The sequence below is a fragment of the Sminthopsis crassicaudata genome, chromosome X (assembly GCF_048593235.1).
Source record: "Sminthopsis crassicaudata isolate SCR6 chromosome X, ASM4859323v1, whole genome shotgun sequence".
Classification (NCBI taxonomy): domain Eukaryota; kingdom Metazoa; phylum Chordata; class Mammalia; order Dasyuromorphia; family Dasyuridae; genus Sminthopsis; species Sminthopsis crassicaudata.
Window position 1 is genome coordinate 87,287,221 of NC_133623.1, and position 25,364 is coordinate 87,312,584.

The window sequence follows — 25,364 nt, forward strand, 5'->3', positions numbered from 1 at the left end:
AAGGGAGGCAGGAAGGAGACTGTGCCCCTGTGGAGCCAGCACATGGGCCAATGACACATAAAGTCTGGATGTACAGAATCAAGAGCAGGAGGAACACTTTCTTGCAGGGGCCAGCCCCAGGACAGCCTGGCTGGAACTGAAAGGAAGAACATGCCACGAGGCACGGACATGGAAACCTGTGGCATGGGACAGACGTGGTGCTCCAATGATGGACAAAACATCCAAATGCAGGGGCCAGACTCTCAGGTGGGCGGGTGCATTGAACGCAAGTTGTCCTGCATCAGTACTGGAGGTCTTAAGGCAAGCCCGGATCCATCAGTGGTGGTGGGCTGTCTCTCTGCAGATCTATTCTTCTGCCTTCTGCTAGAGAGGGTTTTTAAAGGTTTGCGGGGGGCCACAGAGTACCGAACTGAAGGAGAGGAGCAGGATAAGATCCCAGTATGGTACAGAGGTGGTTTGGGAGAATTCCTTGCATACAATCCAATTTGCATAATGTGAGTTAAAATGAAGCAACATCCGTCTGTAGTCCATTCTATTCCTATTGAGTTTTCTATACAGGTCTTTTATATGTACAATTTCTAAGTCATCTAAGTTTTATTATTCTCCTTGACTTCTTTTTTATGTATTTCATGGTTGTATTAGGCTAGTTCACACAGGAAAAGCTGAGGTGCCCTGCCATTATAGTTTTATTTTCTATTTCTTCCTGTAATGCGTATAACTTTTTCTTTAAAATTTTGAATCCTAGGCCCTTGTGCACATATCTCTTTTCTGACACCATTGACTGTGGTTCCCCTAAACAAGAATTAGCCGGCATGCCAATTTACCCTTTCAGTGAGGCCGAATTTTACTCTGCATTTTTTCTGACATCATCATTGCTTCCCTTATGTTTTATCCTTCATATGAGATATAACAGTTTCTGCTTCAGCCCTCTAATTTCACTCTGGTTCTCTCTTTCTTTCCAATGTTTCTTTTCAAAATACAAAAAAGAAGAAACAAGCATAGTCTGGAAGTTCTGGTTTCTAATTCATTTTACTGCCCACTTGCATTTAGCAGTGAGTTCATCCCATTAACACAGTCATGATGTATTTGCTTCTGTTTTTCCTTCTCTCTTTTTATCCCATTTCCCCACTAGTTTCTATTTTATACATGACCACGCCATACTTTTATCTGCCCAAAGTTTGTCACCACTTTTTCCTTCTCCTCTCCCATTTCTCTACTTACCTTTAGGGTAAAATAGATTTTTTTGACCCACGGAAGAAGTACATATAAATACAGATATAGATACTTCCCCACTTTGAACCAATTTAGATGGGAGGGAGGGTCAAGGATTGGTCACTCCCCTCATCATCATTTTCCACTCCAAGGCAAAAGCTCTTCCCTGAATGCTTATTTTATGAGATCATTTCCTCCATTATTTCTCTCCCTTCTACCATCTGCCACGGCATCCTTATTTCTCACCTATCAATTTTACATCATCCCCAACCAGACGGTTCACTTCCAAAACCTCTTTCTAGTTTGAATGCTTCTACCTGCCTAGTAAAGATAAACCTCATAGGAGACAGGGTTATCGTCTTCCCTTCTAGAAGAGGACACAGGGTATCAGTAACGAGTCACTTGAGGGGTCTCTATCATATTTACCTTTGAATGTTGCTTTTGAGTCTTCAATGTGAGACTCACATTTTCTCCTCAGCTCTTGTCTTTTCATCAGGAATGCTTCAGCGGCCTCTATTGCATTCAATGTCCAATTTTTCTCTTGCTGTGCTTCCCCAGAGAGGAAGCCCGTAGTGAGTGGAGTGTTCCCAGAACGAGTGTCTCCTGCCACAAAGATGTTGTCCGCTGAGTGATGTCCGTCTAGATGTGTTTCCATAGAGAGCAATCCCGAAGTAAGCGGTGTAAGACAGAAACTGGAAAGCCTCTGGGCAAAGGAACCGACCTTTATCAAGGGAAACAAGGTGAGGTCTCAGACCGTGCTGGACGGACCATAGAGCCCACCTTTGTTTCTCTCAAAGGTTGGTTTCTTTGTCCAGAAGTCCTTCCCAGTCTCTCTCTTACACCAGAATGTTGCCAGAGAGAGTGTCTTCTACCTCCATTGTCTTTGCCTCTGAGTTCTGAGAGTAGAGTAGGTGCGTATCTCCGAGAGGATTGTAATTGAACGATTCTAATAGTATTTATCTTCACCCATCAGCATTTCATCTACAGAGTATTCTGACATTAAATCCACTAGTGTCTTTTCCTCAGAATCTTCAGAGATTAGATGTGCTTCCCCTGAGAGGGTAGTAATTATAATGTTTTCAGAAAGACTGTCTCCATCCACAAGTGTTTTTTGTGTTCTCAGTATTAGATGTGATAACATTGAAAATAAATCTGTAATAACCAGACTGTTCCAGAAAGACCAAGCCCTACCACAAGTCTTTTCCTCTCTGCAGTATAGAGTTGTGTTGATTTTTTTCATTCCTAAAACACAAAAGACCACTCGTCACATGGCATGACTCTCAGGAAGCAGAAGGAGAGGGAGGGAAACATGGCATACTGTGGTGTAAGAAACAGGAAACCGCATGGCATATTTTTACATGAGGGGAAGAATCTAAAGGTATTAATGAAAAAGGGGGGAGGAAGAACAAAAAGGGCTTTTCCTGCATTCTCATTCCTTCCAGCTCTGCAGCTTCAGCATCCGGGCTTGGCTTGAGACCTCCAGCACTACAAGGGGAGCCTTTGGCTGGCTCTGCCACTCAGCCTCACGTCTGGCACCTGCTTGTGTGCCTCCTGTCCATCCATGCTCAGGTGCCATGTGTCTTTCCTCAGTCCACATGTTGCTTGTCCTCTCCTTTGTGGGGCGGTGGCTGGCTCCTCCTGCCAGCTCCCGTCCTTCTCTTGCTCCTCAGTACCCGGGTCCGTGTGTCCTTGGATCATCTCCCGGCCCCCTCCCTTCCCAGACGCACGACTCCCTTCCTGTCTCCCTTTCTCCCTTGAAGCCGAGTCCGGGGGTAAATTCACTTTACTCTAAAATTGCTCCACTAAAGGTTTGCCCAACAATCCACTTACAGAAAGAGGGAACTGGGTAGAGTTGGTATAAAAAATCGATGCCTCAGTGCAAAGCAGTTTGGCAGAATTTTGATAGAAGACCAATACCTCATAGCACATAGTAAATTAAACTGTAACAGAATACATGGTTTAGCTATGACAAATGAAAGGATAAACTGGGCCTATGAAATGATGAATCACTGTAATCACTAATAAGTACCTTAGCTGAAACCTCCACCTCATTAATGTATTCATTCACTCAGCTATGGATTGACTCCTCCAATGTGGCCGGCACATACAAAGCCAGATGGGCTAAGTGACGAGGCACAAGCCCACGGACAGCATGGTCGTAGGCTCTGGAGATGCAAACACTGTTACAGACACAGTCCCTAACAAGACAAGCTTGGGTTCTGCTAAGACAGAAAATGTGTAAATGTACATGAGAAGAAACACAAATGCAAAATGCAAGGCAGTCTGGGAGCAAGGCTTACAGCAGCTTTTCAATCAAGAAAGGCTTCATGTCATGGTTGGGGCTTGAACGGTGTCTTAATTGCTAAGGATAGAGGGCCAGGTTCAAAGTCAGGAAGGCTCAAATCTTGCTTTAGACCCACGTCAGCGGCATGACCACGGTCACCCCGTCTGACCTCTTAGCGCCTCAGACTACTCTAAGAGCAGGGACGCCTTCACCTGGGGAGTCACTCTTACTGAAGGGGCAGACAGAGCAAAGAATGCTTGCCTTGGACGCTCTGCCTTGTCCTTGCCCAAGGCCACATGCTCACCAAGGGCCTGAGGCTGCCTGTGAACAGAGGTCTTCCTGACTCCCCGCCCAGTGCTCTAACCCCTGAACCCCCCTCTGGAAGCCCCAGAAAACTGCTGGGAAGCCATGGTTGAGGAGGATGCCATGCAGCCAGGGAAGGAGAAAGAAAGAGCTCATTGCCAGGGCTCTGAAGTTCTGCAGGGTCTCAGTCCTTTCTGAATTCACCACCTGCCCTGAGGAAAAACGCCAGTTGTTCTGTCTGAGACAGGACCGTCCCTAGTCTTAGTGTGTGGGGGCTGCAAGGGAATGTGAGCAGGCCCTGCAATTCCACAGAGAATGCAAACTACCTTTAATGGAAAGAGGAAGAACAGTTCCAAGGAACCCCGAGTCACACTTGCTCTTGATCCCCAGTCATTCTGGCTTTTAACCTTTTGTGTCCCCCTCCCAGCAAATAGCTTACCTGGCCCGACGCATATGTGGGGATCTGTCCGTCTCCCCTTTAACAGTCTGGGGTGGTCTCGAGTGCAGGTTTTCTTCTACAACACAATTTGCCCCAGTAATCCTGAGAAACTGAGCTATACATTCCATGCTGGTGAGGGCTGCTTCTTTCTGGGGAGTCCAGCACCTTCCCATGGGGGTGGACTACAATTTGTGCCATTCCTTGGCTGCTCTGTGTCCTTCCAAGATGGTTTCCTCTCAAATATAGACAGAAGAGACCCAGAAAACCCTCTCAGCATTGAGATTAATGAGCCCAATCTGGCACTAACACGGGGAGAGTCTTAAAGACTTGATAAGGGTCACACAAATTGTAAGTATGGGAGGCAGGATTTGAACTCAGTTGTTTCTGATTCTCACCAGTGGACACAGAGCAGCAGGTTGGCTTATGAAGCTGTAAGGTATCTTTTCAGGGTCCCTAAAACCTATGAGGCTTTAAACTCACCTTCCCTGACTCCAACAAGTCAAATCTCTCTCTCTGTCTCTCTGTCTCTCTCGGTCTCTCTGTCTCTCTCTCTCTCTCTCTCTCTGTCTCTGTCTCTCTGTCTCTGTCTGTCTCTGTCTCTCTCTCTCTCTCTGTCTCTCTGTGTCTCTCTCTCTGTGTGTCTCTCTCTGTGTCTCTCTCTGTCTTTTTCTCTCTCTCTGTCTCTGTCTCTCTCTCTCTCTTTCTCTCTCTCTGTCTCTGTTTCTGTCTCTATCTCTGTGTCTTTCTCTTTCCCTTACACACACACACACACACACACACACACACACACACACACACACACACACACTCCTGGCTTACCTTTAGTGTTCATTGCAACCAGATTTTACCTCCATTCACAGGTATAAAATTCAATCACTTGACAAATGTTGAGCATCTGTGGTGCTTCATCTTTGATGTTGGGTTTTTATGTCATGGGGGAGCTGGGGAAGGTCCCTCTGAAATGGCTCATGTTCCACATGGAGATTCTTGAATCAGCTGATTAATGGCCACACCTGGGCAGCCTAGAGGCCCAGATACAGCAGGGAAGTTGCCAGTCCTCAGGCTTCCAAGCAACAAGCCAGGGGCCAAGCCCCTTACTCTCGATTTAAGAAACTTGGGACAGTGCCCAGTATACCCCAAGAGCAGGGCTCAACTTTCAGTGTTACAACATAGTCTGGAAACCTGCACCAAAATTATCCCCTGAGTGTAGGAAGCTACTGTGCTGTCAGGGAAGATCAAAACACAACATCAGAGGATCATAATGATGCCAGAACATCTACATGTGAAGCCTCAAATTGGTGTGTGGATGAATTGGTCTCAGTCCTTCTGAAAGGGCTCCAAAAGCATTTTTAAAATATGTAACAGGAGTAGAAGGAAAATGGGCAGGAGAAATGAGAGAGATTCACAAGAAAAGTTAACATTTTTTAAAAAGAAGCACCAAAAATCGGACAGACATGTACCAAATGTCAATGGAGAAAACAACCTTAAAAAGTAGGATTTGCCAGACGGCAAAGGAGGAACAAAATCCATTGAAGAAAACCACTCTTGAGGAAGAGTGTGGGAAGTAGGTCAGAACATTCAGAAACAAAAGAAAGTTGAACCTCTGAGCTAATGCAGAAAAGTGACAAACGCATAAAACTTCAGCAGAATAAGGGTTTCCTAGGCCAACCAGAGAAGTCCAGAAGAAAGACTCCCCTTTGGAGGAGTATCCCCTTAAAACATCCCCTGGAAGAAGCAGGGAGCCCTGGGTTCCAGGTGGCCTCAGGCCCAATCAAGGGGACTGTTACTTCCTAGGAGCACTTGGGGATTGGAGGCCAGGGAGAATGATAAGGAAGTCCTGGAATATCTGCTGATAAGGAATGCCAGGCCCAGCTGTGCTGTTAGGAAAGAAGGAAAAAGCCCACACCCCGGGAGGGCAGAAGCAGAGGCACAGGGTAGCTGCTGGCCGTCTTACAGGAGGGTGGAGTTCTTGGGTTTTGAGTTCCAAGTCAGAGAAGAAAACTGAAAGAAGATCCAGAGGCCGAAGCACCATCTCCCTCTCAGATCTAGGGGATGACACTATTAATTTCTTATTTAAAAAAGAGCAACATGGCAGCCAGGGGACACAGTGGTTAGAGCACCAGCCCTAAAGTCAGGAGGACCTGAGTTCAAATGTGGCCTCAGACACTTAACACTGCCTAGCTCTGTGATCCTGGGTGAGTCACTTAACCCCAATTTCCTCAGAGGGAAAAATCACGCAAAGAGGAAAGAATTCAACTACAGAAAGAGGAAACACTGGGATTTATCAATAGAGGGGGGGATACTGAAGGGGAAAAGCTTTTCTTATCCCAAAGAGTTATGGTAAATAGCTACTGTCCAGAAAGAATTTGTAGAAGAACTCAGAGAAGACTTTAAAAATTAAATGAGAGAGGTTGAGGAAAAACTAAAAAAATAACAAGAATCCAACCAAATCCAGAGGCTTATGGAAAGAAAGTAAACCAAATTGAAGAGGAGATCCAGAGTTTTCAAGAAGAAAGTGACTCTTTCACAGTTACAATTTGGCAAAGGGAAGTCAGTAAAGTTATGAGAGACCAAGAAATAATAAAACAAAATATTGTCATGATGTAGGAAATGACGAAGTGATAGATTTTTAAAAATTGTAAAAAGATCTGCACTCATGAGGGATGATGTTATCTAGTTTCAGAGAAACAGAACAAACAAGCATAGTACAATCTTACATAGACGCATAAAAATGTACATGTATATATGAGCATGATTATACATGTCTGGGTACATGGATTTGTATACTTATACAAATGTGTCTATGTATCTATGTACATGTATGCGTGTATTTATGTACAAATATATCAGCAGCAGCCATCTTGGGGGACGCTGTGGGGCAAAAAAAGCAAAAAAATAATAGTGTAAAGAGTGCACAGCAGAGAACAAAAGTGAACCTAAGAAGAAGCAAATAATAGATGGTCAGTTCTGAATAAATGTGTACTATTAATTACATATGATTTCTTGAACTGGAAATCTATTATTTCATATTTTAATCCTCTTGCATTCTTTTGTGCATGCGACAGTGTTTTTCCATTTTTGTCTTTCTTTTTCTATATTTAATTTATTTAAATATGTAAAAAAAGAAAAAAATGGAGTAGTGTTTTAGGGGAATGATTTAGGTATAGAAGACACAGTGTTAAATGTCCATAATACTCTACTGTTTGAGAAATACAGAAATCCCATCTTTTTGGAAAATAAGTTGCTATGTACAAAAAGTTCTGGAGAAAACTGACAAACAGTATTTCAGAAACTAGGTACAGTTCAATCCCTTACATCATGTGCCACTTGTTTGTCCAAAGGAATAGAAATTTGGTCCCATCGACCTCACAGCATGTCTTTGAGTCTGGCGGGTAGATATTTTGGTCTCCTGGCCACTTATTTATTTTAGATTTTCAAAACAAACTGCGATATTGAACTCTTCTGTTCCCTCTAGTTCATTGATGATTTCTTGACACAGAGCTTAGAAAAACGAGACTTTGATAAAGCCCATTGGAATTCAGCAGGAGCTACTTGACAAATCCTTGAACCCAAGTCACTCTGGCTTTCACTGAGTGTCCAATAGTAGATGCTAGCTTAAGCCTCACTTGGTCATTGTGTGGGTTTTGATGGCTCAGACAGAGTGTAAATCACAGCTGTTTCTTCTGGTCAAAACACTGAGGTTCTTCCCTCCCCACATTATTATTTTTATTATTATTATCATTGAGTAGGCAAAGTAGAGCATCTTTTGCCTCAATTCTTACATAGCCTTAAATCACTAAATTACTGTTGCCTCGACCCAAGTGAGACATGGGAAAGGCCCTAGCTTAAACAGCCTAAGGTCTCCCCCTGCCTACGGGGCCATGGCCAGTCTGCCTAACCTAGCTCTTGCCTCTGCACTCAGCTGACTCTGGAGTGAGGCTGGGGATCTTGCCCAGCTCTGCCTCCCCTAAATGCAATTCACTTGCAAGTCATGAGCTTCTAGATGCCATTGGTCCTCTTCCAGAAAGAAGCATGAAAACACAATGTAAACAACAAGGTAAGACCAAAATGGGTAGGTGATTTAGACATAAAGGCAGATCCCGTAAGCAAATGAGGAGAGCATCCATTCTGGGATGTAATTTTGGAATCATGCAAAAAGTAACAAAAATATTCAAAGCCTTTAAAATAAATAATCCATTACATAACGAGAAGGCACCAATTAAACAGTCCCCATATACTGCAAAAAACTTATAACAGCACTTTTGGTGACATCTGTGACCTGGAACAAAGTAGACTCTCTCAAGTGGGCATGGCCAGAGAAGGCACGGAAACGAATGTTGTGGGACATTACTATATTGTTATAAGGAATGGAGTGTGTTGAATACAGAAAAGCAGAGAAACATCTCTGTGAAATGATGCAAAGTGACCTAGGCAAAGCCAAGAAAACAAAAATTAAAAAAAATAAATACACACACATGCGTACATACCTGTAATCAAAATAAATTTAAATGGAAAGAATGACAAAGCAAAACTGGAAAGTACCTGTAAGGAAATGCAAAAGACTGAAAAGGATACATGAGAAGACACCATCACCTGTCCTCTTTCTGGAGGTGAGAGATCCACAGGTGTTGCACACGTGCATACCTTTTCCCAAATGTGTGAAACAGCTGAGCTCACTTTTCTTCTCCTCCCTAAAACAAAAAATGGGATTTGTTGCCTGGCATGGCCCTCATGGGGAGAGGGCCGAATCCATGGGATACCCTGGTGATGAGGGAAACACTAAACATCAATAACTATTTTTGTGAAAGAGCTCAGTATCTGCAGGACATAATGAATGGAGGGAAGGAGGAAAGGAAGGGTTTAGGATTACTGCTTATCAGGGACAGATCTCAAACTTTACTAAAAATCAGAGACTTTGAATCCAAATGTTTGGTCTTGTCTGCTTTTCCTTGATGCAGTTGTCGGTTGCTTGGCAAAGCTATTGGAAGGGTTTGCCATTTCCTTCTGCAGTTCATTTGCCAAAGGAGCAAGTGAGGTAACAGGGTTAAGTGACTTGCTGAGGGTACCACAGTTAGCAAGTAGCTAAGACCAGATTTCACCTCAGGAAGATGACTCCCTCTGACCTCATGCCCTGTAGAATTCCTAGGCACCCAGGAAATAATAGGAATTTCTTGAAGACGGCCACACTGCTCTTTGGGTAAGATCATGTGTGCAACCTACATCAGTAAATAAAATAAAATAACAGTGTATAAGAAATGCAAAGCGAACAGGAGGTGGGACCGAGGAGGACACACTATTGCATTTTTAATAACGGGATAAGGAAAAAGCAGTTTGCCAGAAATGTGATACCTCCTGAACACCTCACGCCAACTGCCACCTTAAATTACAAACGGGTATATGAATCCTATGTAAAAGGGGAATCTACGGCAAATTAGAGGAGCAAAGAGGAAGTTCCTGTTCACTTCTATGGATCGGGAAAGAGATTACGAGAGAACAAGGAACAGAGAAAATCACAGACAGTGACAGGTTCATTCTGCTTCTATAAAGTTGCCCAAAGTCCTAATGCAGAGAAAAGAGGAAGCAAAACACTTACCTGAGGAAAAGGACGTTTGTAGCAAAAATCTCTGCGGGGGGCTGCATATGCAAGATGGAGAAGAAACGCATTCCCACTTGCAGGATCAAGAATCCTTCTCCCCCAGGTCAAAGGGGAAGGGGAGAATATGTTCAGAGGAAGAAACCCAGGCTCTCACAGGCTTCTGACAAGATGCTCCCAAAGCCCTCACCCAGGACAAGGCCGCATAGAAGCAATTCCCTTCTTTCAGCCGATAAATCGTTTAAATGGAAAGGCTGAGGGACCTCTTTGTTCCACGGCAAGCGCCACGGAAACCTCCCTCTCATCACAAGCCAGTCGGACCCAGCACAAAACAATGAATGCGGCCTGGAAGTAAAAGGCCCCCTACAAAAGAGAAAATACGGGGCGGGGGAGGGGAAGAGCGCTCCCACTTTCTCCTCCCTTTCCCCGGGGCTCTGGGAGGAGACCGGCCCCACCGCGGTGACGTCATAGGACCGCCCCTTCCCGCCCCCTCCTTCTGGGAAGTCTCCTGGGTCTGGAGATGAGGCTGTGCTGGGACCGCATCCCAAGAACGGGAAATTCTTCCCGAAATGTCAAGCGTCTTTATGCCAAACTGAGAGAGAAGCCCTTTTAAGAGAAAAGATGTTAAAGGCGAATATTCTATAAAGGGAGAGATCCTGAGGAATAAGATCACCCCTCCCTCTTTTTCTGAGGACTCCGTATTTTAGCTTGGATTTTAGCACGTTAAGCTCTGCCTGCGGCCGCAAACCTTTCCGTGCCCTTTGATCCCCGAGGTCAGACAGGACAAAAGGATGGAGCGGAAAGCCCCGATCCCCCGGGTTGTCCGAGTTCCGAGCCTCCGGCCAGGCCTGGGCCTGCAGGGACTGGGAACAAGAGGTGGAAGCGCCCATCGGAGACCGGAGAGAGGGAGGGTCCCCAGAGGGGGCTCGCGGCCGGCCTCCGCCGCCCCCCCCCCCCGGTCCCGACCCGCAGCCTCCCAGACTGAGCCCGGAGCCGGCCCGAGGCACCCGGCAGGTGCAGGCACACGGGGGCACGCTCCCGCCCCCCCCCCACCTCCCCTCAGGGACACAGACGCGGCCACGCCCAGGATCTCAGCCACATTCACGCCCCCCCCCCCCCCCCCAGACAAAGGTGCGGATGCTCCCGGGCCTTGTAGCCGCCCTCCCCCACACCTACCGGGCAGGAAGGAAAGCCGGGCGCGGAGGAGGGGGCTTCAGGGAAGGGCTGGGATGGGACGAGGACAAAGGGAGGGGCTGCGGCGGGAGCAGGGAGGGGCCCCCCTCACTCACTGCGGCTTAGGCGCTCAGGACCCTCGGCTCGGTCCGTCCGGAGGACGAGGGTAAGACGGGGGACGGAGGGGTCGCTGTGAGGCGGAGAGGCAGGGCCTGAGTGAGGGGCGCACAGACCCCCCGCCGCCCCGGCCCCGGCACATCCTCACCTCCAGACAAAGGAGACTGGCACTGAACAGAGGGTGGGAAGGGGCGGCCCTGTGACGTCACCTGCGGGGAGCTAGGCTCCTCCCAGATCGGGGGGAGGGGGAGAGAGCGGGGTTCAGGAGAGGGGAGGGGGCGCTGGGACATTAGCCCGGAGCACTTGGGAGCCCCCCCCTTGTCATTCCTCTGGGCCCTCCTCACCCAGCCCCGCTAGGGGGGGGCCGCAGTGCCTCTCCCCCCCGGAGGGCCCGGCGCTGACCAGGGTCCTGGGTCCCGGGCCGGGCTGCGGGGCTGGGAGCGGGACGGCCGCTGAGCGCGGCTTGGGGAGGGGGGGGCGGCTCTTTTACCGAAACTGATTGGGGGAGAACAGGAGGCGGAGGTCAAGGAGGGGGCCCGGGCTCCCCTGAAAGGAAGAGCACAAAAGCTCGGCAGCAGCTGCGAAGCCCAGGCCTTGGACGGGACTTGGATTCCTGAGAGCCCCCAGAGCAGAAGCAGAACGGGGGGGGGGGGGGGGAGCGGGAGGAGGGGGACAGGGCAGGGGGTCTGGGGGAAGGGCGGCATCGGCTCTTTTGTCCAGGCCTGAGGAGACAGGAGATCAGAACCGGTGGGAAGGGACAGAGGGCCACCCAGGTGCGCATGCGCATCTGTCCTCCTCTTTGTGCATCCTGGGCACTGAATTCTGTGTAACACAAACCTCCCAGAGCCTGGACAGGAGGAAGCCTCTTTGCGGCTCAGACTTCTCTGCCAGGTGACTTCATCCATTTCCTTCCCAAACCACCAGTCAGCTCTAGAATACTCAGTCAATAAAAATGAATAAAAATCTCCAACAAAATATCAAAATGCAAATGATGGAGGCACTGACATGTCTTCCAAGTTAATTAAGTAATCAAGGACCACTTTTGGTCACAAAGGTTCAGGGACCCTCAGGACCAGAACTGCCTCTGGTGAGGTAGCGGGGACCCTGAGCAGCTGCACTATCTGCAGTCTCAGAGATCAGGGCTTCTTCCTGGGAACAGCCAGCAGCCCAGAGCAGTAAAGCAGGGACCACATGTCTTCCTCAATCAATCCCCTGCAACCATGGACATGCAGAACTAGCTGGGAGAAGAGCAGTGTCAGAATGGCTGATGTGTTGGAGACTGCATTTCCCAAAGTGCTCCCATGTTGGAAACACAGACCAGCTTTAATATAAATATAAAATCAAACGAATAAGCTGGGGAAATGAGCAATTAAAAATTGGGTAAAAAGTCCAGTGGGACCAAGGAAGAGCAAGACACAAACCAGTAGCAATCAGGATCTCAGATAAAACAAAAGCAAAAACAGATCTACTTCAAAGAGATAGCAAGCAAACTACATTTTTGCTTAAATCTATCATAAAAAAACAATGTAGTGGCCATACTAAACTAATATGCACCAAATGGCAGAGTAGTCTTTTTATTATACCTTTTTATTGACGGAACATATGCCTGGGTAATTTTTTACAACACTGTCCCTTGCACTGGCTTCTGTTCCGACTTTTCCCTTCCCTCCCTCCACCCCCTCCCCTACATGGCAGGCAGCCTTATACATGTTAAATATGTTGTAATATATGCCAGATACATTATATCTATGCAAAACTGTACAGTTCCCTTGTTGCACAAGAAGAATTGGATTCAGAAGATAAAAATAACCTGGGGAGAAATACAAAAATCCAAGTAGTCCACATTCATTTCCCAGTGGTCCTTCTGTGGGTGTGGCTGATTCTGTCCATCATTGATCAATTGAAACTGAACTAGATCTTGTCTTTGTCAAAGATATCCACTTCCATCCTCATACAGTATCGTTGTTGAAGGGTATAATGGTCTCCTGGTTCTGCTCATTTCACTCAGCATCGGTCCATGTAAGTCTCTCCCAGCCTCTCTGAAATCATCCTGCTGGTCATTTCTTACTGAACAATAATATTCCATTACATTCATATACCACAGTATATTCAGCCATTCTCCAACTGATGGGCATCCATTCAGTTTCCAAAAGGGCTGCCACAAACATTTTTGCACATGTGGCTCCCTTTCTTTCCTTTAAGCTCTCTTTGGGATATAGGCCCAGTGGAAGCACTGCTGGATCAAAGGGTATGTCCAGTTTTATAACCCTTTGGGCAAAATTTCAAATTGTTCTGCAGCATAGTTAGATCAGTTCACTAATCGACCAACAATGCATCAGTGTCCCAGTTTTCCCAAATCCCCTCCAACACTCGTCATTATCTTTTCCTGTCATCTTAGCCAGTCTGAGAGGCATGTAGTAGTATCTCAGGGTTGTCTTTATTTGCATTTCTCTGATCAATAGTGAATTGGAGCACCTAAGAAAGGGAAATGGTTAGAAAACAGTAGGCAAAGAGGAGATTAACTATCCCTATTCATAGATGGTCCTATGATTTACTTAAAGCACCCCAGAGTATCAAAACAAATAAGGAAACCCCAAAACTGGGGGTGGGATTCACAACTTTAACAGGGTTGCAGTACACAAAATAAACCCATGTAAATCATCAGATTTTCTGTGTTCTACCAACAAGACCAAGCAGGAAGAGATAGAAAGAGAAGTTCCATTTAGGAGAAAAGAAAAAAAAAACCTGCGAAAAATAGAAAATATTTGGAAGGTTCCTGGACAAGTCCAACCCAGTGACTACCTCAAAACAATGAGAAAACACTCTTTTTCCAAATGAAGAGAGACCTAAAGCCCAGGAAAATGCTTAATTGTTTGTCAGTGGTCTTAGTCAAGAGAAATGACAATTCTAGCTACTGTAATTTACTTGTCCAGGGTCACAACAATTAAACTATTAAAGATTCATTTTATAGAACTAGAAAAAAATAATAAAATCAAATTCATTAAGATCCATTTTTTCAATAAGTCAAAGTTAACCAATAGGAAGTAGTCAAAGCAATGAATCCATGTTATTGATAGTCCTATGATAAAAGCTCCAGATCCCTCTTAATGAGTGAACATGAAAACAACTCTCTTCTTTCCGTCTTTAAAAGAGAGAGCCCCAGAGTCAGGTGTAATCCCATCTATCTGTTCCAAAACAAGGTAAATGGAAACACTCATTCACCACACCACGTACTTATTGAAAGCAGCGGGAAAAAATTAACTAAACATAGTATTACATGAAAGCACACTGAACAAAAGAACTGATGTGAAGGAGAGGATAGAATTCCTGGACTGTCCCCTTTCTCCCCTGTCCCAATGATGAGGTCTAGAATTGGGGTACCTAAATGAAATTAGGGTTAATTGAGGTCTAGTGGCAGGTTTGGGGTACAGGGAGTCAAGTAGAGCTCCCCTGCAACCCCTTTGCATTCCTGTAAAGGAATTTACAGACCCGAAAACCTAGATTGATAAAAGGTTTATTCTGGGGTTTGGAAAAGGCGAAAGTAGAGACGAAAGGGCACCGGAACCAGGGTTCCAGTGGACAGAGATCCTTTGGCGTGCCAGGCATAAGGCTGCCATGTTTGGAACCTCTGCAAAGAGAGGGCTCCAGTCTGGCTCTTTTATAATGGGGGGGGGCCTTTGGCTACAAGCTGAAGGGGGCTGTGGTTGCAGCCCCAGATTGGCTCCTGACTGGGTTTCAGCCAGGGTTAGAATTTGAATTGAATTCAATGGGTTTCCCCACCCAGATAACAAAGATGAAACTGTTGGTGCTTGGGGTGGAGTTCCCTCCCTGAGGCAGAGTCCAAGGAGGTTTTCTCCTTTAAGGATTTTTCAGTTTTGGGGTTTCCTCTTCACCAAGGCCAATCTAAGGATGGGAAGAAAAAAGAATGGAATCACACACTTGAAGAAAGGAAGGAGGCAGTGTCCACAAAGGCTCTTCCTGTTGCCTCCACCCCACTGAAGGACCTCCTAAAGGTGCCTTGCAAAGATAGAGATCAGGGCAGGCTGAAAACCCCGGGCAGGAGGGCGCACACACAGGTATACCCCTGTACACAAACTCCACAGTGGTGAGGGAAATTCAGGAAAAAGTTGAAGAAGGAACAGAAGAGAATATAAAGGGTGGATGCAGATTGACAGGAAGGGCAGTGGCCAGAGGAGGGGGAGACTTACCTCATAGATGTCTAGACAAGAAAGTGCAGGAATTTCTGGGATTCCTTAGGTTGGTGGGTGTGTGTCTTGGGGGATGGAAGAATAGGGATTGGCGGCAGGCAGATCTCCAGCTGCATAAAGACCAACAATGGGCCAGCTCAAACCTCTAAGCAGATGGCCACCTTTCTCACCACATTTCTCACACCATTAAGCATGTTACAGGGATTTCCTATAATCCACAGGGTCAGGCCCTGGTGGAACAGGCCCATCATATTCTGAAGGCCACCCTTGTTAAATGGAAAGGGGGAGTAAGTAACAGAACCCTAGATGGCCCACACAGGTGGACATGGATAAGACTTTATATACTTACAATTTTTTGTGCCTGGATAGGGATATCGGCCTCTCTCCAGGAATGATACATTTGGCACAATCTTATAGACAGGACAGAAAACTAAGCTCCATGAAAACTGTGCTTCAAGCACTAGAGAATATTCAAAAGGTCCTTTGGAAGGACGAGCAAGGACCTTGGCAAGGTCCATCATTATTACTTTGGAGAGGGCCGGGATATTTTTGATTGCAGATTCTGATGGGGAAGGCCGCTGGAAAACAGAAAAAAGGACAAGGAGAGTTACCCCTTTTAAGACAAGGGCTGAAGAAGAAGAGAAGGAGATGACCCAGGAGATGCCCAAAACAGCGCCATAGCAGAGAGATGATTACCCTTGCCAGACCAACTTAGTGATTGGATCCAACCTACTTCCCTTCCCATCCCCTTCTATTGTATCCCATGGGCTCTATGGAGCCATTTTTGTATTGTTGCTTCTTTTGCTTTTGGCTACTTTGCTAGGATGCTTTATATGTATTCTTAAAACAATTCTTTAGAGGTGCTTAAGGAAGAGCTTCTGATTTGTCAACATGAGAACATTTGGCCTTATTAATAAAAAAGGGGGAGATGTAAGGGTTAAAAACCTCTAGAAGTAAGGAATGCAGTTCAAGGCATGTGGCAGGACCTGAGGGATGAGAGGTTAGGAGGGGCAGGCAAGTCCTACTTGGAGGTGGGGCACAGTCCCAAGAGGTGGTGTCTGATTCCAGGTACCATGCCTCACTCCTTAATGCTCTCAAAGCCTAGCACGCCTCCCTCCTTCTTCTTGGGCCAATCCCATTATGCCAGGTTCCTAGAGGACCTCCCCCTTCTCCCATATCATCAGTGGGGTAGAAATATGTGCTGTCTCAGAATAAAGTTCTCTTTCACTTCATCCCTGCCCCCTGGTGGTCTGTCTCTATAGGATCCGGGTTGGTGCTGGGAGAGGGGTAAGCGTGGCCTAGCCGTGCCATCGACGGACAGGCATTAAGAGTAGCTCTAAGGGGAGTTACCAGGTTAGAGTAGTTCATAGGGGTGTAACAGTTGGCAAACCTGAGCAGCTCATTAGAAGGGGGCCTGGGACAGCCCAACTTGGCTCAGATCCCATAGGGGCTGGGAGAGCCAGATATCCCCCACTGGAATTCAAATGGGTGCTTTCCACCAGGATTTGTGAATCAAAGCTCCTAGCTTCTCCAGCTGGGAGGGGTTGGGAATCAGAAAGGAATCTTAAAGGGACCACAACCCACATCAGGTACAGCCAGTGAAAATGCTCCAACTCAAAGGAAATTGTGCATTTCCCTTTGTTGATTCCTGTATTTCCTGATTGCTCAAATGATCAGCAGGGAAATTCAATAAATTATTACCAACATGGCACAGTATAGCAAACACTAAACCAAGTTCTCTCACAATTCCCTTTTAAATTCATGGCTCAAATCAAATTCTTACCTGGTGAGACAACAAAAGATCAAGGCAGGATATTGTTCTAGCCCATGACCCCTCCCAAGGTTGGAAGAAGAGAAGCAGTAAGGACATCTCTATGTGTGAGACAGGGATGGAGGAGGAGACATTGGCAAAAGGCACCTGAGTGTTGTGAGAGGAAGAGGAGGGGAGAAGGAGCTCTCAGGGAATGACCTCCATATGTTCAGTAAAATATGAGACAAGATTCTCACCTGAGATGGTGGGGGTGGGGTGGGTGGGGTAGTGAGTTACAGAGCTCAGAGTTAGAGACTTAGAAAATCTTTGGGCTGCAGGAACAGCTTTGTCACTTTGTCACTTTTTTTTTTTTTTTTTTTTTTTGCTGAGGCTGGGGTTAAGTGACTTGCCCGGGGTCACACAGCTAGGAAGTGTTAAGTGTCTGAGGGCAGATTTGAACTCTGGTCCTCCTGACTTCAGGGATGGTACTCTATCGACCTAGCTTCCTCAGCTTTGCTACTTTGGGGGCAAATTAACTGCTGTTTTGGTAGAGAAGAAAGAGGCCTGGATCAAACCTAGATTGATGACATCAGTCCTCTCATAAATGACTCACAATTGAAATGTAAAAATTTCGTGATGAATTTGGGACCAGCCCTTTACCAATTCACTGTTAAGTATTTTCAGATTGGGAAAAGGAGACAAAATGGCATTTGGGGCCATGCCGCTCACTATTCTGTTAACATAGCAAGAAAGGAAAGAATGACATTATTAATGACATTGTCTGAGAAGTGGTCTGCCGGGTCAGGTGGCTTAGGACACTTTTTGTTATTGTTTTATTTTATTTTGCTTGTTTTTCTATGATGGTGACAGATCCCACTGTTTGTGGGGATGACAGGGGACCAGTGTGGCTCTGGATGGGTCTGGGCATGCTTGGGTCATTTGTCAGTTGTGTCCAACTCTTTATGACCCCATTTGGGCTTTTCCTAGCAAAGATCCCAGAGTGCTTTGCCATTGCCTTCTCCAGTTAATTTTACTGTTGAAGAAGTGAAGCAAAGTATTAAGTGATTTGCCCAGGGTCAGACAGTTAAATAGCGTCTGAGGCCAGATTTGAACTCCTGAAGATGATCCCTGCTGTCCCGGGTCCATCCCTCTATCCACTGAACCCGCAGCTGCCCGTGGTTGTGCTGCCTCGTCCCCAAGGGGTCGCTCTGATGCCTCGGTGAGTGTGACTAGAGTAAGTGTCTCCCAGAGAGCAAGCTTGGCAGAGCTTTCCAGGGTCTTTGGTGCTGAAGGGGCCTTATTTATCTCTGATGATCTCCTGTAACCTAAGCTGAAGTGGGAATCCTTGAGAGCTCATTTCAGCAAATGGGTAAGACTGGGATAAGGACTTCTCCCATTAAAGGCAGAGAGAGTAGGAGGGAGACAGGAATCTCAGCAACACATTCCAGTCAGGCCAGTAAGCAGCTGCTGAATGTCCCTGAGGTAAAAGTGGATCGTTTGGGAAATGACTTTTCCTTTAATATTAAAACGTATCCCTCATTTTTCTAGACATGGAAAGATGAGGGCACACGGGTGAGATGGGAATTAAGGAGGCAGCACATTCTCATAGACACACTGCTGAATTCTGAGCCAGGAAAATGTGGGTTTATATCCTACTGTCCTAGCTGTGCACACTCCCTGGAAGTGTGACCTCAGACACCTCCCCTCACCACTCAGGGCTTCAGTTTTTTCTCTATAAAAGGAGAAGCCCCGACTAATTGACCTTGAAAGTTGCTTCCACATCTCTGAGCCTAAGTGAGATGTAAGACAAGCCCATCACCTCCCCGGCCTACCGGCCACGCCATCAACGTCTCTGAAAACGCTCCTTGGAGGCGGGACGCAGTTACCTTTGGAACTCCTAGTGACCCCCCTGCTCCAGCCGAGCTCCGGGGACTGGAGACCTGGATCCACGGCCACATCTCAAAAGGGGCGGACTCGGGGGGTAGAACCTCCACGTGGCCTGAGCCAGAACATCAAAGGAGCCCGAGGGGTCAAACACCCCAGACAGACAGCTGTTCAAAGACCCAAGGGCGAGCAGCAGCAGACAGCAGGTGCAGACCCCTCATGCAAAGGGCGGCTAAGAACTGGCAGCTGTTTACTGTCTGAAGGAAGCCTTTTCTTTCCTGCCATTACAATGGTTTCTGGCCTCTTCTTATTTAAATGTTTCTCCTTCTGTAATCCCTGCACTCTGTCAGCAGACCTAAACGGTTCCCCCCCCCACACACACAACCCTCCCATCCCCCTACCATACAATGCTTTTCAATACAGTTGAAATGGCTGTTGGGCTCCTCCCTCAGGGTCCGGCCCCTTGACGCTGCAGCCTCAGGTGCCCATTAGAAGCCTGGATGTGGACCCCCATGGGAAGGATGGCTTTCACTGGTCGTGGACAGCGTGTCCCCCAAACCCTGCTCCCCTCTGGGCTGAGAGCCCCCCAGTCCCAATGTGCGTCCCCGAGAAGCAGCTTATGGAAAGGGGGCAGCTCGGGTCCATGACTTCTGCCCCATTCTCGTGGCACCCCCCGAGTCCCAAGCACTGCATCTGGCTGTGGGGGAGAGGACCAGCCTCACCCACAAATCTGTACAGCTCAGGCGCAGGTTTTAGGGCCCGGCACAGAGAAGCCTCACCTACAAGCTCCCCTACACTGGGGAGTCTCTCCCAATCGGGGCCACTCTGTGTCCTGGGCACAAGCGGCAACATGGGCCCCCCTTGGATCCCTCAATCACAGCCGAGGTCACTCTCCCTTCATTCTCAGTTCCTCCTGCGGGTGACTCTCCTAAATGCCTCGCTGGTTCCCTCGGGCCAGCTTCTGGGCCACACATTCTGTAGGACGGGACAGAGGCTTCCTCCAACAAGTGGGGGGGGACCTGCCCTGCCAGAGCAGGAGCCCGACCTCTGACCTGGCTCTTCAGGAAAGGCAGCTGCCAGTCTTCTGTCCAAGTTCCAGGTCAGGCGGGGGCTTCCACAAGGACCTCGGTTCCCTTGCACCGTCACAGCGCCTCAATTCCCATGGCAGCAAGACTCTGCTCCATGAGCTTAACGGCTGTAAGGATTACTAGGTAAGAACTCAGGTTGTCTGGATAGTGACAAGGTGAGAATTCAGGTTGTCTGGACAATTACAAGGTGAGAACTCAGGTTGACTTGCTAGAAGGAGCAAGCTCATTGGCTGAAGTGGTTCTTCCCAGAAGCCCTTGCATTATCTCACGCCCATTCTCTGGGAGGATAAAAGAGACAACATTGGGCCCAGAGACCAGATTGGACTGGAGAAGGACAAGAGTTAAAGAGGAAAAGACTCTGCACTACATCTGGCTTGACGCAGCTCTCTGCAGGAAGGGAAGTCGGCTCTCTGCAGGAAGGGAAGTCACTTCTCTGGACAAGAGTTAACAGCAACTACCTGGAGACAACAGTTCACTACAGGAAGAAGAATCTGTCTGAAAGATTTGAGTAGACACAGCAGATCTCTTCCCAGAGAGCGATCCAGCAGCTTCTGGAGACGACAGCTCGCTACAATCTGCCCTCTGGGCCCAATGTTGTCTCTTTTATCCTCCCACAGAATGGGCGTGAGATAATGCAAGGGCTTCTGGGAAGAACCACTTCAGCCAATGAGCTTGCTCCTTCTATCAAGTCAACCTGAGTTCTCACCTTGTAATTGTCCAGACAACCTGAGTTCTCACCTTGTCACTGTCCAGACAACCTGAGTTCTTACCTAGTAATCCTTACAAACGGCCTCCCCTGGGATTCACTCTCTGACACCCTCTGGCCTTCCTCGTCTAACCCCAGCCCTCGGCCTTGAATGCCCCGTGCCCCTGTCCACAGCAAGGCCCTTCTTGTTGGCTCCGCCCCGGGCCCCGCCCCGAGCCTCTGGGGAGGCCTTTGCCCTCTTGTTCCCATGGTGCCCACAGCATCCCTACGGGTCAGGAGCTGATGAGGGGGAAGAAGTCGGAAAGGCAGGCGGTCATGCAGAAAGGACTCCCAGGCTCAGGCCGGCGCAGATGCAAGGAGCAAAAAGCTTTATTATGAGGATAAAACGGGCAAAGTGCCCCAGTGCCATTCACACTTCATGGAGAGGAAGGTTTTGTCAGAAAAGACGCAACGTTGGGGTGCACGAAAGACTTGGGGTGCCGGGGAATGGGTCTGGGCAGCTTCTCTGAAAGAACTCAGGCTAAACCATCTCCAATCCAGCAAAGACATTGATTTGGACATTTACCTGAGGGCAAAACACACTGAGAAGCTGCTCTTTAAGGGGCTGGGCAACCCAGCAGAGAGATGTGAGCTTCATTTAGGGAAGGAAAAGGAAGCACAGATGGAGAATCTGGCAGCAAATCGGAGGCTCTCAGGAGATTGTGCCCTGCTGTTACACCTGAGCTCAGGTATGCCTGAGAAAGGGCCCTGGGGAGGATTCACACCCTCTTGTTCCTGAGCAGCGGCAGCCCCCTCTACATGGGAAAAGCAAAGGGTCCTTTTAGGAAGTCTCTGAGAGAAAGGGGGAGAATTACCGGGGCTGCAGCAGCGGCTGAGACCGAATCATTCCCCTCAAAGCCCTGGGACCCAGACTCCTGTGGGGCCCCGAATGCACGTCTCAGTTTCCATAACTGTTCCCAGCTGGCAAGGGCATAGAACGGCTTCTGCTTAAAGGCTTCCTCATGAGTGGTGGAGGTGGGTGTGAATTGCAGCCCAGCAGCCTCCACAGGTGGGAGGAGCAGCCTCCACAGGTGGGAGGAGCAGCCTCCACAGGTGGGAGGAGCAGCCTCCACAGGTGGGAGGAGCAGCATGCACAGGTGGGAGGAGCAGGATCCTCAGGTGGGAGGAGCAGCCTCCACAGGTGGGAGGAGCAGCATCCACAGGTGGGAGGACCCTTCCAGAGGCTGAGGGGCTGATAGATGTCTGTCCTGTAGGTCCCTCTGAAATCCAATTAAGACTTGTCTGGAAGACACAAATCTTATTAAAAGGCAAGGACTAAATCAAAAGCAGAATAATAATTAGGAAAGGGTCACTAGAGAGGACAGTAGATTCCCCAGGAGCTTGTCCCCAAACCCTGTCAATGTAGCTGCTGATGAAGGTCAAGCGTCCACCTGACCTCCCTGGGGACGGGTCAGCCCATCGCTCAGTTGGATGGAGGGTGTGGATGCAAACACAGCAGGAAGTATTGGCCAGAGCACAGAGACCCCCTTTAGAAGCAGAGAGGCAGTCTGAAGTGAGGCAGTTGCCAAGGTGAGGAGGCACATTTGGAAATCTTGGAGGGGCTGGGCGTTGTTCTGGGTGACTTCCTGGAAGATCTTGTTAACATTACCAATGGCCTCATCACGTTCCAAATAACCAAGGAATGGGACCGAGATGGTTCTCTCTTTTCCCTAAAAGCCATGAAAAACAGCCACAGTGGAGTGTGGGGGAGATAGGGGTGAGGTGGGGGGGAGATTGATTAGGAAGGGCTGGCAGGTGGGCGTGGAGGGAGCCTCCAAGTACAAACAGCCAGGAGAAGATCAATACAAAAGGACCTGCAGCATGGGTAGAAGGAACAGGGAGATGCTGGGGTGGGAGTGGTCTCACCCACTGAAGACACAAACCACTCCTTCTGGGAGCCGCATGTGCTCCTCTTTCACCACAGCATCAGACATGGCGAGGCTCGCCAAATCTGTGGCAACAGTGAAGCCAGGAGGAGCATCCCCACAGCCGGCAGGGAAGAGGTGTCTGGAGGGTGAGGGGTCACCTGTGGGAAACGTCCTCTGGGAAAACTGCCCTCAAACTCTCTTCTCTTCTTCCAACCCACCAGAAACATTTCCCAGGTAGTTTCAATAATCAAGAGAGTAACAGCCAGGCCTTCCAAATACCAATCCCCAATTCTTCTTACATCAGTTTCAAACATTTAAGGACCTTGTTTCCTAGAAATCACACACACACACACACACACACACACACACACACACACTCACTCACACACACACACACACTCACTCACTCACACACACACACACACACACTCACACACACACACACACACACTCACACTCACACCCAGTGTCAGAGATACCACGGAGCCACACTTGAGTTTGTAAGACTCAAAGTTCTAGCTAAACGTTCCCGTCAAACCTTTTGGCTATTTCCAAATTCTCTCGGAAGTTTGCCCTTTTTGGGAGCCAGGGAAGGCTGAACTGGCAGGTCCCACTTAGGAAGGAGGCCCTCCCTCAGGAACGTTCACTGATAGGGCTCCCAGCAGTTCCCTTCTCTTTCCACCCACCCGCCCCTGCAGCAGGGAGGGATGGGCAGAGGGGGAGAAAGGAGGAGACTCTTCCTCTCTGTGCTCTCCCCCTATGCCTTGGGAGTGAAGGTTGGGGATCCCACAATTATCAACCAGGTGACCTGAAATCCAAATTTCCTCCTTCATCTCCACACTGGCAATATATGAAGCTACCTCTAAAGTCCTCTCAAGTCCTAGCCAGCAGGAAGCAGTTACAGGCCGTCAAATGGGTGAGGTTCATACAGCATTTGCCCCGCCAAGTCCTATTACAGACATGGGACCCTGCCAACAACCCTGGAAGGTGAGTGCAATGAAATCCCCCACAGAACACACTGGCTACAGTTCTTGTGGGCACCCTGGGCTGGGGTTCTAGCTGCTCCCAAGCCTGTGAACAGAGGACAAAAGGCTTGACTGCCTCTTAATACATTTCTGCCACTTAAAGCGGGCTCACCAAGGGCAGAGGCTGCCACTCCTCCCCCTCCCCCTGACACTCTGGGCAGAATTCAAGTTTTGCTACAGTTCTCCAGCTTTCTCTTTTCTTTCTCTGATCTGAGATGACCAGGACATAGAGGGGCCTTGACTATGACGATCTTAATTTGTCAACTGCTTTTAAAACCTTTTTCAACTTTTATAAGATTTCATCCTTATTTTAGCTTAATAGAAATTCTACAGGCTGGTTTCTCAAAAACTACCAAAATGTTTCAGGACGGGACCTACCCCATGTTCTCAGGAGCTCTTACCTGCAATCCTAACATCCCTCATTGCCAATCTCCTTAATGACCAATAGCAAAAGCTCCAGAATCTGCTTAGGTGGTTTTTTGTTTGTTGGTTGGTTTGTTTTTAGCAGTTCCACAACTTTAGTTACCTAGCTTTTTATCTGTAGCCCCAACTTGGTCAGTGCTGGGATCACAGAAGACTTGGGGAGTTAGTGATGCAATTAAATCTTCCCCAAAGTTCTTTCCACCTAAACCCTGGGGACAAAATGGATTTAAAGGCAACTTCTTTGAACCATATTTAAAAAAATGTAAAAAATTATTCCAATGCTGGTTAAATGGGTAAATAAACAGATAAAAACTTGGTCCCACAAAATGCATCACATCATATAAATATTGCCTTGATAACTAAAGTGGCAGAGTCCATACAGAAACAAAAGTAGAGACCAAATTCTATGATGAATATTGATGTGAAAATTTTAAACAACCAAAATACAAAACCTATTCCCATGCAAAACACAAGGAACATAGGAATTAATGGGGCATTCCTAAAACCAGGAAGTAGTATCTCTCTAAAATAAAGAACTACTGTTCTTTGTAGAGAGACAAGTCAGAAGATTTTTCAATAAAAACAAAAATAAAGAAAGGATAATCTCTAAATCAGTTAATACTGATGACATGAATTTTCCTTTCCTTTAGCATAGATATCCTTTAAGTCTTAATTTCCGATTAGATTTACTGAATGAATCTTTTAATAAGATTTAATAGTGGATCAGTTAGAATGAGCCTAAATATATCTTAAAAGAAATAAAATAAAATAACCATCTTTTAGCAAGTTAGTCCTTCTTTTTCAGCAAGCTAGACAGATCTATAGCAGAAATTCTTAAAGAAACACTGAAGGAGACCTTTCAAAAAATTCACAGAATGATAAAATAAGTTCTAAGCCAATGAAGTATTGAATTCAACAATTATCTCACCCTAAAATCTCATTACACTCGTGACATGCTCAGCAGCTGACTACTGTCAATCTCCCTAGACCTCTGTAAAACTGAGGAATCTGCATCATGAAGAGTTCCTATTTTCTGTTATAAAATAAGCTCTTTGACCTTCCGATTGATCATACACTACTGAGGTTTTGCTGACTTTATTTAATGGTAATTTGCTGATCTTGATATTGAATAATTTTCCACAAGAATCAAAAGTTTTTCTTTTGTGTGCAACAGGAATCAAAACATCAGGGCTTCAATTCAAACTCTCCTATTTAATGCCTATGTAATCTTGGCCAAGTTACTTAAAAACTC

At 47.2% G+C, this 25,364-nt stretch overlaps 3 long non-coding RNA genes across 12 annotated transcripts in view; 1 reads left to right on the forward strand and 2 right to left on the reverse strand.

The window, feature by feature from the left end:
- LOC141548956 (uncharacterized) overlaps positions 1 to 25,364 on the reverse strand; it is a 1,120,676-nt gene that overhangs the window by 1,080,057 nt on the left and 15,255 nt on the right. For 2 of the 3 annotated variants that reach the window (XR_012484170.1, XR_012484171.1), the window contains one exon: positions 1,639 to 2,454. The exons of the other annotated variant lie outside the window; for it this stretch is intronic. This is a non-coding gene — a long non-coding RNA (uncharacterized LOC141548956). The remainder of the gene's footprint in view (positions 1 to 1,638; positions 2,455 to 25,364) is intronic. 3 annotated transcript variants of the gene reach the window in all.
- Positions 1 to 25,364, forward strand: part of LOC141548957 (uncharacterized) — a 1,406,018-nt gene that overhangs the window by 755,167 nt on the left and 625,487 nt on the right. The gene's annotated exons all lie outside the window — the stretch shown is intronic.
- On the reverse strand, positions 4,238 to 10,826 carry LOC141548965 (uncharacterized). The gene is made up of 2 exons (XR_012484203.1): positions 9,362 to 10,826; positions 4,238 to 8,929 (listed from the first exon to the last, which is right to left on the reverse strand). It is a non-coding gene; the product is annotated as an uncharacterized LOC141548965 (long non-coding RNA).